The 17,598-nt window shown below is 36.5% G+C and overlaps 1 protein-coding gene across 5 annotated transcripts in view; it reads left to right on the forward strand.

Annotated features, from left to right (window-relative positions):
* Positions 1–17,598, forward strand: part of SMAP1 (small ArfGAP 1) — a 149,773-nt gene that overhangs the window by 24,049 nt on the left and 108,126 nt on the right. The window lies entirely within an intron of this gene.

Below are 17,598 nucleotides of genomic sequence, written 5' to 3' on the forward strand. Positions count from 1 at the left end.
GGGAAGAGGAAAAGGAACCGTTCTGAAACACACCACAATATTCTGTTCTTAGCAAGGTTTGCCCTCGGGAGTAGTGATTTAACTAGAGCTTAACTGAGGGAGGGGAAATACCTAATACCAGCCTCCTCTAGTTATCCTGTCCCACTGAAGGGGTGAAAAACTGAGATTTGTGAAGTTTATAGTACCAGAGAAAGGGGCTCACTAAAACACTGAGACCTGATCATATAAATGTAGAACGCTTCCCCTCCTCCCGTACCTCACCACCACATTACTAAAGGCCTATTTACAGCAGTTCCTTTTACCCGGTACATCATGCCCAGATTCAAGAAAAAGTTACAAGGCATACTGAAAGGCAAAAAATAGTTGAAGTTTTTAAATTCACAATGAAACGTTTATCAGATATCTGAAGTATGATAAAAGGCTACCTACCATTCTATACCTTGTGAGATCTAAATATAATTGGAAAAACATGTAAAAATATTTTCATGTTTAAGTGAACATACAGAACACATGTATATAATTTAATATATAAATGGCTAAAGTTGCTGTATGTTCAGATTGAATAAATAATCTATACTAAATTATTTTAGTTTAAAACGTTCTGAAGTTTTTGTAGGGGAGAATATCAGTTTCAAATAATACTGTTACCCAGAACTAAGGGACAGATTTTAGACCAGGCCCACTCATTTGAGCTTTAATCTTTATGGTAGACTTTGAATATTCATATTCAGATTATTTTTAGAATTCATACTAAGTAAGGAGCATTATACTGATTAGTGACATTTCATATATGTATGTGTCCCCTGAAAATATTTTAAATATTCTTTATATTAAATCTGTGTTTAATATCTCTTTACCAAGTCAATGATATGAAAAAAGTTGGGAGGGGGAAGGGGAACTCTTCTAGTTTAACAGGAGCTTAGGAGACATAACCAAACAGTGCATGGTTCTTGAGAGGATACTTTTTTGAAAAAGCCTTTTATAAAAAATTTGGGGCAGGGCGGGGAAGCACAATTGTGGGAAATAGAATACATACTGAATATTAGATGACATTGAAAATGTATTGTTAATTTGGTGGCTGTGATGATGAGGAGAAAGTTCATATTTTTTAGAGATTCATACTGAATATTTAAGGGTGATATCTTGATGTCTGAAATTGATTTAAGATATTTCAGTGTAAAAAAAGATGAAAATATGGCAGAATAATACAATCGTTGCATCTAGGCAGTGGGAATGTGGGTATTCAGTATACTATTTTTTTTGTCCTTTGTGTATTTGAAAATTTTGATAATAAAAATTAAGAAAAAAGGATTCTAGTTTTTTGTGTCTAAGGAACAAAATCAAACAAGCTACCAACAAATAAGAAGAGGGACCCTTCTGGACTTAAAAACTGTTCATTTCACCTTGGTCTGCAGGATTTTTTTGTGTTTGTTTTTTTTTCTCCAGTTGGAAGAAGAGCATTAACTAACTGGTCTCAACTAACAGTATGTATTTGGACATTTCATGTAGTCTTGTACTGATGAATGACTTTTTCAACATACAGTCATCTCGCAGTATCTGAGGGGTATTGGTTCCAGGACCCCCCTCAGATACCAAAATTTGCAGATGCTCAAGTCATTTATATGAAATGGCATAATATTTGCATATAACCTATGTACATCCTCTCTATACTTTATAATTTATAGATTACTTATAATACCTAATACAATGTAAATGTAAATAGTTGTTATACTGTAAGGTTTAGGGGATAATGACAAGGAAAAAAGTCTGTATGTGTTCAGTACATGTGCAGCCACTGTAGGACCAACTACATAATACATGTCAGCAACAACATAGCATGTTTTAGGGGAATAGTTTTGATCCATGGGTAGTGGGTGGTTGAATCCATTGATACAGAACCTGTAGATACAGAGGGCTGGCTGTGTATTAACTATTTTGAACATGTTCAGAGTCAATATAAGCATATCAAGAGAACAAAACAAGTTTAAAAATTCAAATAAAGTATTATTGCAAAGATTGTGATTAAGAAGTAATTGAATTAGTTGTTGGCTCTTTCTGGTAGACCTCTAATCATTTTATGATGCTAGGCAGAAAAAGGATTATCATGGAGCTGTTTTAGTGCTGTCTAGCTGTTGTTAGAAAAGCATTTGAAAGTGTAGTAATGAATGTTTTTCTAATTTTACTTCTCCATCATCTTGTTTTCAGGAACACATTGAAACAAACTGCTGCAAACCATGAAAATATACCAGAACCTCTAATGCTAATCACTGTCTTGGATTTTATCCAGGGGTTACTTAAAGAACTATTCAGTTCAGAGATATTTTCTGAGCACTTATTATGAGTAAGGCACAAATGCTAATTGCCATATGAATTGAAGTTGTATATGGTACAGGAATCCCAATCCCAAGGCCTTCTGTATTATTTAGGACTTTCCATTGTAGGGGATAGAAACACAACTAGAATTAGCTTAAGTGAAATAGCATTGGGCATTTTTTTTTCTTTTTTTCATCAGAAGAGAAGGGAGGCTTGTCCCATGTGGACCCAGTTCTTGAACCTCTTTTCTGTTTACATTCACTCCTTTGCCAGTGTCATCCAGTCTGTTGGTTTTAACTCTGGACTACAAGTCAATATCTTCAGGCCAAAAGACGTTGTCCCAGAAGTCTATACTGGTATGTCCAGTTGCATGTGGTTATTCATTCAGCAACTCCAAATTAACATGTCTTAACTGAATTCTTGGTCTTCTTCCTCTGAGCGTGCCCTTTGGGCAGTTTTCCCCATCTTCCTCTGCTCTTTTGATCTGGCCCAAAACTTTGGAATTGTCCCCATGTTGACTCTAGTCATCTCTCAGTTGATCTCCTAGTTTTTATTCTTGCCTATTATGGTCTGTTCTAACACAGCTGCCAGAGTGATCTTTAAAAAGTCAAGTCAGATCAGTTAGATCACGCCATTGCTGCACCCAAAACCCTCCATTATTTTTTTTTATCAGAGTAAAAGCCAAAGCTTTTTTACAGTGGTCCACACTGCCCTTCTTGCTCTGGAGGATACTGATGAGGCGTCCGCCTCAGTGCTTTTCACACTTCCAATCCCTGTTCCTGGAATGTTCTTCTCCCAGACATGCGTATGGCTGGGTCTCCTCATCTAGGTTAGGTCTGCACTCAAATATACTATATATTGGGTTGTCAGAAAAGTCATGATGTATTTTTTCTATGTTTTTCGTTGCGAAAATGTGTCATGACTTTTCCAGCAACCCAATAGTTAATTTCATTAAATATGTATCTCCCTTTCTAGAATGTAAGAAGTGAGGGATTTTTTGTTTTTTGTTCATTGCCCAGAATACTTCCTGGTACATAGGTGCTAGGTGTTGAGTGAGTAAATGACTGAGGAGGGGGAGAAGCGTGCTGGGTACAAGAATAATGCATGTTGCCAATTTAAGACATTATCTACAAAAGATAAATAACCACAATACAAGCAATACATGAAAAGCTAATTTATCTCAGTGGCGTTAGAGAATATAGATGAGTATGACTCTAGTGATGCTCTTTCTGGAAAATTAGACCTCACTCAGTATTTCTCTTTTTCTAACTTTTTCTGTGTTAGTTAGCTTATGTAAAATTTTGTTTAGTCAGCTTTATAAAAGCCCTGGCTTTGAATACTGAAATTATACATTCTTTTTATATGTTGAAGTTGAGGTTGTTTTGGTAGGGCTTCAGCAGAGGAAACAATACTCCACTTGTGTTAGCAGAAGGGTTTTAATACAGGAAATCAGGTGCTTATGAAAGCCCTGAAAAGGGGTAAAGAAAAGTAGGTTTCAGGCTGAGCCTCCAGGAATGACTTCCAGGTCACAGAACTGACCTGCCTCGGAGCCACTATCCCTGAGGCTATCACTGGAACCTTTGAGTCTAAGAAAACACTAAATGAGCTGTGATGCAGGAATATGAAAGCTACAGCTGCCTTACAACATGTATAAGCGGGTGATTGGGTGTTGGAATGTGGGATCTATTTGTCACCTGTGCCAAAACTGCATCTTTACACAAGCAGCTGGAGACTAGACATTCTCTGATCTTGTCTTCCAGCAGAAAACAGCTCCGAAGGGCAGGAAGATAGATAGTCGCCATCTCACTTTTGCTTTCAAATGTTGCATGAGTGCATCTAATTGGTGGAAACGAATTCTCATTCAGAACTCTAAGAACAAAGGAATTGGACAAATAGAGCTTTTTAGCTTTCTATTTTCTGACTACAGGAAGATACACCAGAAATAGGTGAACTAGAGGTTGTGTGAGCAAATCAGCAATATCTGCCATGGTGTCTGTCTTAGCTAGTTGCATCAGAATGAGTAGAACATCTACAGCTTAACCTGGAAGGAACTTAGAAAGTCCGCAGGCAGCCTTTTTTTTTTTTTTTCCCCTATCTTTGTCTTTGGTTGTCTGTATCTCTGGGTCTGTAAGGGATGAATGACGCTTCTTACCTGCTTTATTTACTGACCACTTTCCTTTATTTGTTTACCAGTTTACTTCAGTAGCTCCTTAAGTCTACATGATCTGCTATTTGACTTCCTATAGGTGGTTGTCTCTTTTTTGGGTCATATTCCGTATTCCTGTGTGAAATGACCTGGCCCATATGCTGGTCATTTTGGCTTGGAGGCAGCAGGGCTGCAGGAACAGCAAGTGGGGGTTTCTTTTCTGTGGCTAAGATCAAGCAAGTTCTTTAAGAAGGAAGTATGGCATAGTTAATATATCAGTGCGAGATTTAGAGGAAGGTTTGATTCCACACAGAGATGAAGTGGCTAACTTTGGACAGAAGAAAAAGATGAGGAAGAGTGTGGGTCAGTTTATGAAGAAGGAGAGTGAGAGGAGTCTGAAATGTGAGGGACAATTAGGCGATGAAGTCATTTGCTGAGAATGAGTAGGACATTGTAGGAGACTTAAGGTGATTCTCTGCACAGAATACTTCCAATAGTAAGTATTTTGAAATAATTTAAAAGTATTTTAAACTAATCTGTTTCATCATTGGTGGGCATTTGCTGTCTAATTTTTGTGGTTACAAATAGTTCTGTCAGAGCTTTGTGTGTACAGTTATTTCCTCAGAATAAAATCTCATATGTGAAAGGTGTAAGAGTATGCCAGATTAAAGCCTGTTTGATTTGTATTGCAAGGAATGTTGGTGCCAGTTTACCTTCCCACCAGTGTATAAAGACTGGCTGACTCACTTCACCCAACCTGTCACTGGGTAATCATGTTTTTTAAAACTTTTCATAATATGGTAGGTGAAACTGGTATCACACTGCATTTTCCGTTTTCTTGATATTCTTAAAAGTGCACGCTTTTAATATGCTTATTCATCATTTCTGTTCTTTTATGACTTGCCCTTCCTTTTGGGGGTAAGGATTGGCTATCTTTTTCACATTTTTCTCTTGACCAGCCATTGGGCTATAACACAAAATCCAGGCAACATTGATTCCTCTGATTATGGTGGTAAGCCACACCATTCACCCCTAGATTCTGTAAGCCCATGAATAGGTGACAGTTGGGTACTTCGGACAGCTTTTCAGTCACTGGTCTACATTTTTTTGTAACTATGAGATTATAGAAAGTTCAGAGATAAAAGAGACCTGTCATGGTATGTGGTCTAATCTCCTGTTAGAGAGACGAAACAGAACAAGACATTAAATGACTTGTTCAGTTTTGTCACAGTGAGAGAACATGGGAGTGAGCCCAAGTTGTCTGGAAACTTTGTCTATTGCTTTGTGAGTCCACAGATGAATGTTACCCTTGACCTTTACAAGAAGTAACTCTCCGCTTTTTAATTTTTTCATTCTCTTTACATTCAGCCTTTGCACACAATGAGAAATGAGGTGAATTTTGGGATTTTATGCTTAACCAAACCTCTATGTAATGGCAGAATATTAAGAAAAAAATTAATAATCAGAGTGAGGACCAATTACGTATTAAGTATTTACTTAACCAGTTTGTTTAAACACAGATTTGACAGTAGTGTAAACATGTTTTAAAACTTGGAGTGCTGTTTATTGGTGTGAACTAGAAGCAAATTTTTATCTCATGAAATCTAAATAGTGTCGAGAATAGTTTAAAAGAGAGGTATTTGTAAATATTGAATGTCTTTGGGCTTGAGAGAGAAATTGTGGAAATACAAAGCTCTAGGATATTAGTGAAATAGTAAACAAAAGAAAGGGAAGCTGTGAAATATCTGCTCAAACTTTTGAACTTTTAAGCTGAATTTTTGAATGATGCTAAATCACCTGAACAAAGTAAGAAATAGATTAGACAAGGCTTTAAACTTTAGGACAGGCAGGTGAAACAAGGATTATTGATTCTTAAAATTAATTTCATTTTCTCCTTTTATTTCATACCATTCCGATGACCAGTGAATCCTTAAATGATTACCACATTTTAACTTCTTTGCCAAAATAAATCAACATTTGAAAAATGATAGATGAATGCTGTATTTGTAGATTTTATTAGTTCCCAATGAACCTTCTAAGTTTTTCAGTGTCCTTATGACACTTTGAATTTATTTACGTATTTATTCCTTTTTGCAGGTTTAAGGGAGAAATATAACAAAAAATAATATAGCTATATAATATATAATAACTTTTATTTTACAGTATTCTTCCCCCCATTTGATTGTGGGTTGACAGATTCATTGCTCTGGTGTTATCCTTGAGAGGCACACTGGCTCAGTAGCTAAAAGCATGGGCTTTGAAGGCTGACTGCTCTGGGTTAAAATCGCAGTTTCCCCATTACTGCTTCTGTGATTTCTTTGTTTTCTTTACTTCCCTCCCTCTCCCCTTTCCCTCCTCCCCCTCCTTCCTTCCTTGCAGTGGGAGTATAGTATTTAAACTTTCTAAACCTCAGTGGCATTACTTGTAAAATGGCCATACCTGTGTTACAGGGTCCTGAGGATTAACTGAGCTTGTGAAATAATGTCTGGCACAAAGTAAAGGTTTGATAATCATGCCACGTTTTTCTTCAAGAGTACTTTATGGAAGGCTCAGGAAAAGAAGGTAGTTATCTCTCTCTATAGATATAGATATATGTTGATATATTTAAAAATGTGTGTGTGTGCGTGTGTGTGTGTATATATATTTTATCCTTTATCTGCTGGCCCACTAGAGTAGACATTAGTAAGAGGTATGCAACAGAAGCACTACTCTGCCCTTTGGGAGTCTTTAGTTTAAGGAGACAGGCAGGTCATCAGCACAAAGATTATATTCTATATACCTGTGTGGCAATATTAGTGCAAGCATTAAGTGTTACAGAAGTTCAGAGAAAGTTAAAACTCACTAAGAGCATGAGTTGAGGAAGGCGTTTAATAAAGTAGCTCTTGAGAAAGAGCAGAAATAAAACTTAAAGGAGAATGTTGGCGAAGTTATTCTAGGTGGGGTGAACAGGTTTGTGCATATGCGTAGTGCACATGCTGTGTCAAGTTCCTGGAGGCAGGTGTACGCACCAGGCAGATGTTTAGGAGAGGGGATGGACTAGGGAGTGATTGTTGATTTGGAAGCCATCTGCATGGAACTGGTTGCCCAAGCCATGAGTGGATGAGACACTTGTAGATAAGAGGATCTATGGCCAAGATTGTAGGGGGTCACAGTCGGAAGTTGAATCATTGAAGGACTAAATGGGGGCCTGCAGGACTGCAAGGAAAACTAGAACAGAGGAACCTCAGGGTTGTAAGAAGGGGGTACAGCCAGTAAAAAGTAAATGAAGTAGCGAGGTGAAGGGGGCTAGAAAAGGCCATTTTATTTTGGTAGACATTAGAACTATTTTCTAAGCTCTTACAAAAGACTATTGTGAAACTGAGCCCAACTGCTTCAGAGCCTGTTTTCCACCTGCTGTGCAGTGAATGAGTCAAGAAGGTGAAACTTCAGTGTGTTGGCACCATTTCTCAAGTTTTTCTCAGGCAGACCTTTGCCATTTTTTTTAGCACCTTGGCCAAATTTCATTGCTTGCTTTGTTTTCTGAATTTAGTTTGTTTTCCTGTGGAATTCTGAGGACTTTTATACTCTGTGAGGAAAATTGTTCAGAATTTATTTTGCAGCCCAAGGAATACTGTTAGTATATATGTAAATGATGTTGAAAATAAGGCTTGTTTGACATTTTATTAGGGTTATTTCATTTTGTTTGAGGGATTATAGTTCTTAAACAAACTGATAAAAATTGACAAAAAGTGGTTTATGGGGATACCTGTCTATTGTTGAAAAATGTACGTTTATTTTTTTAGCATATTTTGTCTTAACTTTCAAGAAGTACAATTACTTTTGTGAAAGTGAATAGACTAGTGTCTTGATTCAGTACAACTGGACTTCTGAAACAATTGAAATTGGTATGTGGTTTTATAACATATCTGCCCTCTGCTGGTGAAAATGCATTATTGCTCTTAACTCAGTAGGTTCAGTAGTTTCTTTGAATGAAATAATACTCTATAATATAAAGTGGCCATAAAATTAATTTAGGAAATTACCTTTATTGCTTGAAAAGAATATGTTCTTTTTAGGACAATGCTGCACAATGAATTATTCTGCCCAACAGGGCATGGGTGAAAAATACTGACTCACTACACTGACGATTATTTATACATTGTGTTTGTATTGTTTTTTGAATTTTTCTGTAAACTCTAGATCTGTTCTGTTCAATGTGGTAGCCAGTAGCCATATGTGGCTATTTAACTGACTTTAAATATTCCGTTCCTTTGTCCTACTAGCCATATATCAAGGTGCAGTAGCCACACGTGGCTAGTAGCTACTCTGTTGGATGATGCAAATTAAACAATGTTTCCATATCACAGAAAGTTCAATTGATAGTGCTGTTCTACTTTTTAGATGTTCAATAACAAGGAATATCATTTTCGTGAAGTAATCATTGTTCTTAAATTGGCAGTGAATTTTTTTTCCATGTACCCTCTTCACATAAAAGCAGTTTATCAATAAAGAACCCCAATTAACTAAGTAAAACTGTTTAGGAGGATTTGTTTATTAAGATTTTTTGTACCATGTAATTTACTGCACCTGATATATATTTGTGTCAAATGATTACAGAACAATTTTTTCAATGTAGAACATTTGTCATTTATAGTGTTTTCATTCTTTGTTTTGAGGATTAAAGTTAAGTTAAAATTAATGGCCATATTTTTTCCGTGCCCTTTAATTGAGATAATGACTTCTTTCTTGTCTTGTCTTTTCTTTTTTTATTGGGGAACAGTGTGTTTTTCCAGAACCTATCAGCTCCAAGTCAAGTGGTTATTTCAATCTAGTTGTGGAGGGTGCAGCTCAGCGGCCCTCGCGGGGATTGAACTAGCAACTTTGGTATTGTGAGCACTGCTCTTTAACCAATTGAGCTAACCGGCCATCCCTTCTTTCTCTTTTTTGATGCGTGTTTGGGGTACAATGAAAGCTATAAATCAAAGCACATGTAGAGAAAGTAAAACTTTATGACAGTGTGAATTATAGTTTAATATAAACTATATTAAAAATAGGTTAAAATATGATTAAAAAATAGACACTTTACCCAGCTTCTTCTAATGGTGGCATCTTGCAAAATTATAGTACAATGTCACAACCAGGATTTTGACAGTCATAGAATCTACCAATTTTACTGTGATTTCTAGTTTTACTTGTACTCGTGTGTATTTAGTTCTGTACAGTTTTATCACGTGTAGATTCATATATCTGCCACCACAGTCAAGAGGCAGTACAGTTCTGTCACCACTAGAATCTCCTGTGTTGCCCCTTTATGATCACATACACCTTCCTCCCATGCCACCCCTCCCCCTTGCCCCAACCACTGGCAACCACTAATCTTTTCCACTTCTAAAATTTTGTCATTTCGGAAATGTTATATAAATGGAATCATGTGGTACTTTTAAGATTGGCTTTATTCACTCCTTATAATTCTCTGGAGATTCATCCAAGTTGTTGTATGTATTAATAGTTCTTTCCTTTTTGTTAATAAGTAGAACTTTCTGGTATGTATGTATCATAGTTTAACCATTCACCCATTGAAGGACCTCTGGCCATTTCTGGTACGAATAAAGCTCTACATTTGTGTACAGGTTTCTGTGTGAACATAAGTTTTAATTTTTCTGGTAAGTGCCCAGTGTGCAATTGCTGGATTGTGTGGTAATTGCATGTTTAGAATCATAAAACTGCCAAACTTTTCCAAAATGGCTCTATTATGTTACATTCCCACCAGCAGTGTACGAGTGATCCAGTATCTCCAAATCTTTGCCAGTATTTGGTGTCATCACTGTTTTTTTTTTTTAATTTTAGCCATTCTGTTAGGTGTGTCATGATAGTGATACTGGTTTTGATGTGTGTTTCGCTAATGGCTAATGGCGTTGAGCATCTTTTCATGTGCTTATTAGCCATCTGTGATATCCTCTTCAGTGAAATATCAATTTTCTAGTTGGAGGTTTGTTTTTGTTTTTTTACTGTTGAGTTGTTGTTTTTTAAGTAGTCTTTTTTAGAGCAGTTTCAGGTTCAGAGCAATATTGAGTAAAATGTACAGAGATAAGAGAAATATAACTCCTCCTGCACATGTATAGCCTCTTCCATTATCAGCATACTGTTGAGTTTTGACAGTGCTTTATATATTCTAGACACTAGTCCTTTGTCAGATATATGCAAATATTTATTCCTACTCTGTAGGTTGTCTTTTCTCAAAGAAATATTTTATTCTACATATTTTTGGTTGTAACAAAGGTAAATATTCTCTTTCTTGCTACTCAACCTTACTAACTTTTAAATTTTTTTTTAGTTAAATTATTTTTTCAGTTACAGTTGATATTCAGTATTTTATGTTAGTTTCAGATGTACAGTGTAGTAAATAGACATTTATATAATGTAGCTTGCTTTTATATCACCTTTACATGGCCTTTTATATCGGAGCCAGCCAATATCTCGAACAGTCCTGAGGGGGGACGTTAGGATTAAGAAAAGAGACAGAAGAGAGAGAGTTAGCTGGAGGACTCCAGTAAATACTGACACCCCCGAGTTTATTTTCCAACATCCTTATATACATCCAGGGTACGTGCAAAACAGAAGAGATAAACATGCATTACCTCCTTCAAAAGTAGATCATTAACTATCTACTAAATACTTTAAAGGTCAGGGAGACCTTAGGGGTAAGCCTCCCAGAACACTTCCTTCCATTAACCCAAATAGCTACAAATCTTCTGTGTCTCTTTAGGAACTGGCTGTACTCGCCATGTACCTTAGTGTTAAGTAAACATCCTACAGGTGCAAAAAGGAGCAAAACAAGATGCAAAACAATGCATCACTAAAGCCAGCCTGCACGGCTCCCAACACTTTTACAGAGCAAAATTTTTAATTTTGATGAGGTCCAGTTCTGTTCTTTTATGGATTAAGTTTTTAGCAAGTCTGAATACTCTTTCCTAACCCAAATCCTGAAGATTTCCTCCCATGTTGTTCCCTAAAAGTTTTACATTTATGACTGTGATTCATTTTTAGATTTTATTGGGGAATTAGAGGACGGGAACAGTGTTGGGGAATTGGGGAAGCGGACCAGCCAAGTTGTTGTTCAATCTTCGTTGTGGAGGATGACAGTTGCCATCTGGCTGCCCATCAGCAACTCATGTCCTCTAAGCTCAAGGTGCTGTGTTCAATCTTAGTTGAGGGTGGGTGTAGCCACCATCCCATGGGGGAGTCGAAGCCGGCAGCCTTGTTGTTAAGAGCATATGCCCATATCCACTGAGCCATCTGGGCAGCAGCTCAGCTCAAGGTGCCGAGTTCAGTCTTAGTTGCTGGTGGGCGTAGCCCACCATAGAACAGGCAGTCTTGTTGTTACACCAGCTGAGCCATCCTGCCACCTGTTGGCAGCTCAGCGACAGCTCAGCTCAGGCGCAGCATCACTGGCCTGTGTGGGAATTGAGCTGGCGGCCCTGTTGCTCAGAGCTCACGCTCTTAAGCCAACTCTTAACCAACTGAGCCACTCGACCAGCCCAATGACTGTGATTTATTTTGAGTAGCTTTTTGTATATGATGCAAGCTATGGATCAAAAAGTTATATTTTTGCATATGGATATTCAGTTATTCCAGCACCATTTCCTGAAAAGATTCTTTTTTTCCCTCTTAAATTGCCTTTGCAGTTGTCAAAAATCAATTAACCATGTCCACCTAGGAGTATTTCTGGATTTCATTATGCTCCGTTGATTCATTTGCCTACCTTCATGCCAATATTACAGTGTTTTTCTTACTGTAGTTTTATAATAAGTCTTAAAGTCACATAGTATAAACCCTCCAATTTTGTTATTCTTTTTTTAAAGTTGTTTTGGCCATTCTAGATGCCCTGAGTTTCCATATGAAGTTTAGAATCAGTTGGTCAATTTTTGCAAAGTAATCTTCTGGGATTTTAATTGGAATTGCTTTGAATCTGTATATCAATTTGGGAGGGAATTGACATCTTTTACAATACAGAGTTTTCTAACCCATGAACAAAGTATATCTCTCTTCATTTATTTAGATCTTATTTCATTTCTATCAGTAATATTTTGTAGTTTTCAGTGTACAGGTCTTATTTATCTTTCGTCAGATTTATCTCTAGGTAGTTTTTATTTTTAAATGTTATTGTAAATAGTATTTTTAAAATTTCAATTTCTGGTTGTTTGTTGGTGGAACATAGATATACAGTAGGTTTTTGCATATTTATTTTCTGTCTTGCCACCTTGATAACCACACTTATTTGTTTTAGTAGCTGTTTTCTAGATTCTGTCAGATGTCCTACATAGATGATTGTCATCCTCAAATAAAGACATTGTTTACTTTCTCTCCTGTTTGGATGCCTTTAATTTTCTTTTCTTTCTTTTTTTTTTTACCTTATTTCACTAGCTACAACTTTTAGTAAAATAGAAGTGGTGAGAATGGTCTTGCTTATCTCATTGATGATATTGAAGAGGAAAGCATTCAAACTTTCACCATTGAGTATGATTTTATCATAGATGCTTTTTATCAAGTTGAAGAAGTTCCTTTCTATTATTAGTTTGCTGAGATTTTTTAAAAAATCAGAAGTGGATGTTGGATTTTAGCAAATGATTTTTAAGCATGTATTGAGATCATATAGTTTACTTTTTCAGTTCTTTAGTATAGTGAATTACATTGATTTTGCATATTAAACTAACATTGCATTCTTGCAACAAACCACACTTGATCATGATGTAGTATCTTTTTCATATGTTCCTGGATTTGATTTGCTAAAATTTTATTAAGAATTTTTAAAAAATACTCATAAAGGGTGTTGATCTGTCGGTTTTGTTTCTTGTGATGTCCTTGTCTGGTTTTGGGAGCAGGGCTATGTTGGCCTCATAGAATGAATGCAGAAATATTCCAAACACCCCCCGCCCACCTCCCTCCACCCCCACACACACCCCTGTTTCATCTGGGCCTGGAGGTTTTTTTTCCGGAAGGTTGTTAACTACAGATTCAATTTATTTAATAGATATTGGGCTATTCAGGTTATCTTTTTCTTCTGGAAAGATCATTTGTGTCTTTCAAGGAATTGGTGAAGTTATTAGCATAAAGTTGTTCATAACATTCCCTTATTATCTTTGTAATAACTGTAGAATCTGTAGTAATGTCACTTCAATCCTGATATTGATCATTTATGTTTTGCTCTTTCCTAATTAGTTGGCCTAGAGGTTTATCAATTTTATTGATAGTCTCAAATAATCACCTTTTATTTTCATGACTTTCTTTGTTATTTTCCTGTTCTCCATTTCATTGAGTCTTGATCTTTATGTCACCTTTGTTTTTGAAAGATAATTTAACATGGTAAATACTTTTAGGTGGACATATTTTACTTTCAGTACTTCTAAGATGTTATTCCATTTCTACTTTAAACTATTTCTGATGAGAAATCTGTCATTATATTTGTCCCTTTGTACATAATGTGTCCTTGTCCCCCCTCGCCCTCCATCCCAGATGCTTTTAAGATTTTTCTCTTCATCCCTAGTTTTAAGCAATTATATTAAGGTATACCTTTGGGTGATTTTCTTCATATTTGTTGTGTTGGGGATTCTTTGAATTTCTTGGTCCTGTGGTTTTATAGTTTTCAAAAATTTGGAAATATTTCTGCAGTTATTTCTTTAAATACTTTTTTCTGTCACCTCTTAATTCAGGGATTCCAATAATAAGCTAATTAGGCTGCTGAAATTATGAATTGTTGCCTAGTTCACTGATGTGCTTTTTTGGGGGTTGGGTTCTTTGTGTTTCATTTTGGGTAGTTGCTATTGCTGTGTCTTCAGATTCTTAATTTTTATTTTTCTGTATTGTCTAATCTGTTAATTCTATCCAGTGTATTTTTTTTTAATCTTAGGCATTATAGTTTGCATCTCTAGCCGTTTGATTTGAGACACACACACACACACACACACACTCACACTTCTCCCTTCAACCCCCTCCCTCCCCATTTCATGTTTCTACTTGAATTGTTCAATCTTTCCTGTAGCTTCTTGGACTATGGAAGTCACAGATAATAATGGTTTTAATGTCCTTGCCTACTTCCTATCATTTTGTAATTTTTGGTTAGTTTCAATTGATTGGCTTTTCTTTATAGATCACATTTTCCTTATTGGTAAATTTTGCTTATTGGTTCTGGATTTTTTTTGTATTCCTATAAATATTCTTGAGCTTTTTTTTTTTTTCCTTTGATGCAGTTATTTGGAAATGGTCTACTTTTCTAGATCTTGCTTTTAAAGTTTTTTAGGTGAAACTAGAGCAGTGTTGACACTACAGTTAATTTACTTACTAGTGAGGCAAAAATTCTTTTGAATACCACAGCTGATGCTCTATGAATGATGAGGTGTTTAGTCTGGCTGATGGGCACTGATACTGTTCCTGACTGTTTAGAGCTTTAAGATTGGTTCCTCTAATTGTTTTGGGTAGTTCTTTCTCTACCTTCTGTGGTTTCCTGACATGTGTGCATTAATGAGTACTCTGTTGAATACTCAAGAGAATAACCTTTTGTAGATGTAAGGAGTTCTCTCTCTGTGTATCTGTCTTCTCTCTTGTACTCTGCCTAGTGAAATCTAGCCACCTTTGTCTCTGTGGACTCCCAGCTCCATCTCCTGTTCTTAGGGAGACCAGTGGGGTGCTCCTTGGTTTATCTTCCCTGTGCCATGCCCTGAAAACTTCCCCCAGACAGTAAGCTGAGTTCATTGTAGGCCCTCTCACCTAGTTTGTTTTACATCTCTTGATTTCCAGTTTCTTCAGCCATGTTGTTGTATATATTTTGTTTGGTTTTTAAGGTTTTTTTTAGTCAGTAGGGAAAATTCAGTGTTGTTCCCTGGTATTGATTAGAAACAGACCTCAGTATATATTTTAGTAGAAAAAAAAAGTCCTGAAAAGAAAATTACTTTTAAACCTTTTGTTTGTTTTTACTGAAACAAACGTTTTCTAGGCTTTTTGAAGAGAATAGTGTTAACCTAAAAATTAAGCCAAATTGAGAGGCAACAAGCATTTATTTGAGATCAAAGAAGAGTGATTTGGGAAGCATTGATTCAGGCAGAAACCCAAATAGTGTCCTGATTCTGAGGTGACGGCAAGGGGCATTTATGAGAAAGGCAAGGAAAGTTATTCTGTGAATAGAAGGAAGGGGTTTCTATTGGTTTTAATAAGCCAAGGAAGGAATTTCTACAGGTGCAAGCAAGCTGTTGTTCTTTAGCTATATGGTGGTGCTATTTCTAAAGAATGTTCTTAATTTTCAATTCTCATTGTTAGGAGATCTGCTTTCCTGTTAGCTTTACAAACAGTTGTTTGGAATAGTGTTGCTTTGGCCCAGTCCAAAGGTTATTTTTCCCAGTTCAAACATTTTAAAGACTTGAGGAGTGAGACATGGAAGGCAATTCATCTGGGATGGCGGCTCCAACTCCATTTTGAAATAGATTTTTTGAAGGCTAAATCAACTCACAGAGGAAATCTCTTATGCTGGGCTCTTCATATATAAATTTGATGCTACTTTGTTGACCGTTATTATCACAGAGTTTTTCACGTCAAATGAAAACATTTGATTATACTCTGCAGCATATTAAATATTTCATGTTTCAAAGACCTTCTCATTATATTTTGTACTGTTTTAAATATCTGTTTTTTTAATAATAGCTTGTTATTCTCAAACTGGTACAGAATTTGGCTCAGTCTTTGCATTTATTCTTCATGCAAAAAGTGCAAACAAACATATCAAGGCTTTTTTTTTAAAAGCAGCAGCTCTAATATACAGACATTAACTATTTAAATTAGTTTTCCACTTCAAGCTGAAAGTTGGTATTAACTGAGCAGTATCTAAAGGTGAAGAAAAGCAAGTTACTTTTCATTATGTGGTTAACAAACAAGTGCAAACTCAGAATAAATTGAGTGTTTATTGGTTATATACTTTCTCTTAAGCTGTGATTTCATTCATTTCACTGGCCTTGTCACAACTGTTCATTGACTCCTTGTTGTTAATAGTATAAAAGCAAATTTGGGAATCTAGGTTCTCTGCACTGTCTTCAGCCTATATGTTCAGGTGTGCTCACCTCCTTTGTTTTCTGTTAGCTGTTGCTGACCAAAGATGCTGTGTGCTTCCACCCTTTCCTGCGTCCCTGGTTTTTATCCCACTGGAATAACCTCAGAGCCTGTGCTTGCTAAGCTGTCCTCTCCTCTGGAACCTTTCCCCAGATATCTGACTAGCTGGCTCCTTGCTTTACGGCTCTGCTCAAATGCCACATGATCAGTGTTGTGTTCCCTGGCCATTGTATTTTAAATAGCACAGCATCTTTTTTCTAAGCACTTTCTAGTTTCCTTACCCACTTAATTTTATTTTCTGCAGAGCATTTATCACAATCTGACATCATATGCATTTTATAACTTGTCTCTCTGTCTTGCTCCACAGGAATATATAGTTCAAGAAGGCAGGGACTTTAATCTGTTTTATTTCCCTATTGGATCTCCGGCATCTAGAAAGTTATTAGCACATAGTTTTGATGATAGTGAATGAATGCGTGAATAAATAATCAACCTTCTAAGCCATTTCTGCTCATGCAAGTCTCATCTATCTTGCCAGGCCCACTTCAAAGTTACACTGCATTCATGAAGCTGCCTTTGAATGAAGCTGCTTCTGGCTACTTCAAAGTAGCCCATCACGATCTTTTTTTAAATTTTTATTGTTAGTTTCAGGTGTACAGAACAATGCAATAGTTATCCTTTTCACCCCTCACAAAGTAACAGCCTCCCTCCCCCATCTACTGCCCTCCCACCCCCGATATCATGCTTATCTATTACAATTCCATTGACTCCATTCCCACTCTATTCCGTGTCCTGTGACTATATGTATATATAATTATAGTTGACATACAATATTATTCAACATCAGCTTCAGATATACCGTGCGGTGGTCAAGCCTCTATACCAACTATGAAGTGGTCTCCCTAACAAGACATGAGTCCATCTGGCCTCCTAAAAAATATTTACAACATTATTGATTATATTCCCCAGACTGTCTTGTCTATCCCTGAGGCCATATTGTAGTTACCAATTTGTATTGTCTCGTCCCTTCCCCTTCTCCTTCATCCCCACCCCCTCCCAACTAGCAA

Source organism: Hipposideros armiger, unplaced genomic scaffold (genome assembly GCF_001890085.2).
Source record: "Hipposideros armiger isolate ML-2016 unplaced genomic scaffold, ASM189008v1 scaffold_413, whole genome shotgun sequence".
Taxonomy (NCBI): Eukaryota; Metazoa; Chordata; class Mammalia; order Chiroptera; family Hipposideridae; genus Hipposideros; species Hipposideros armiger.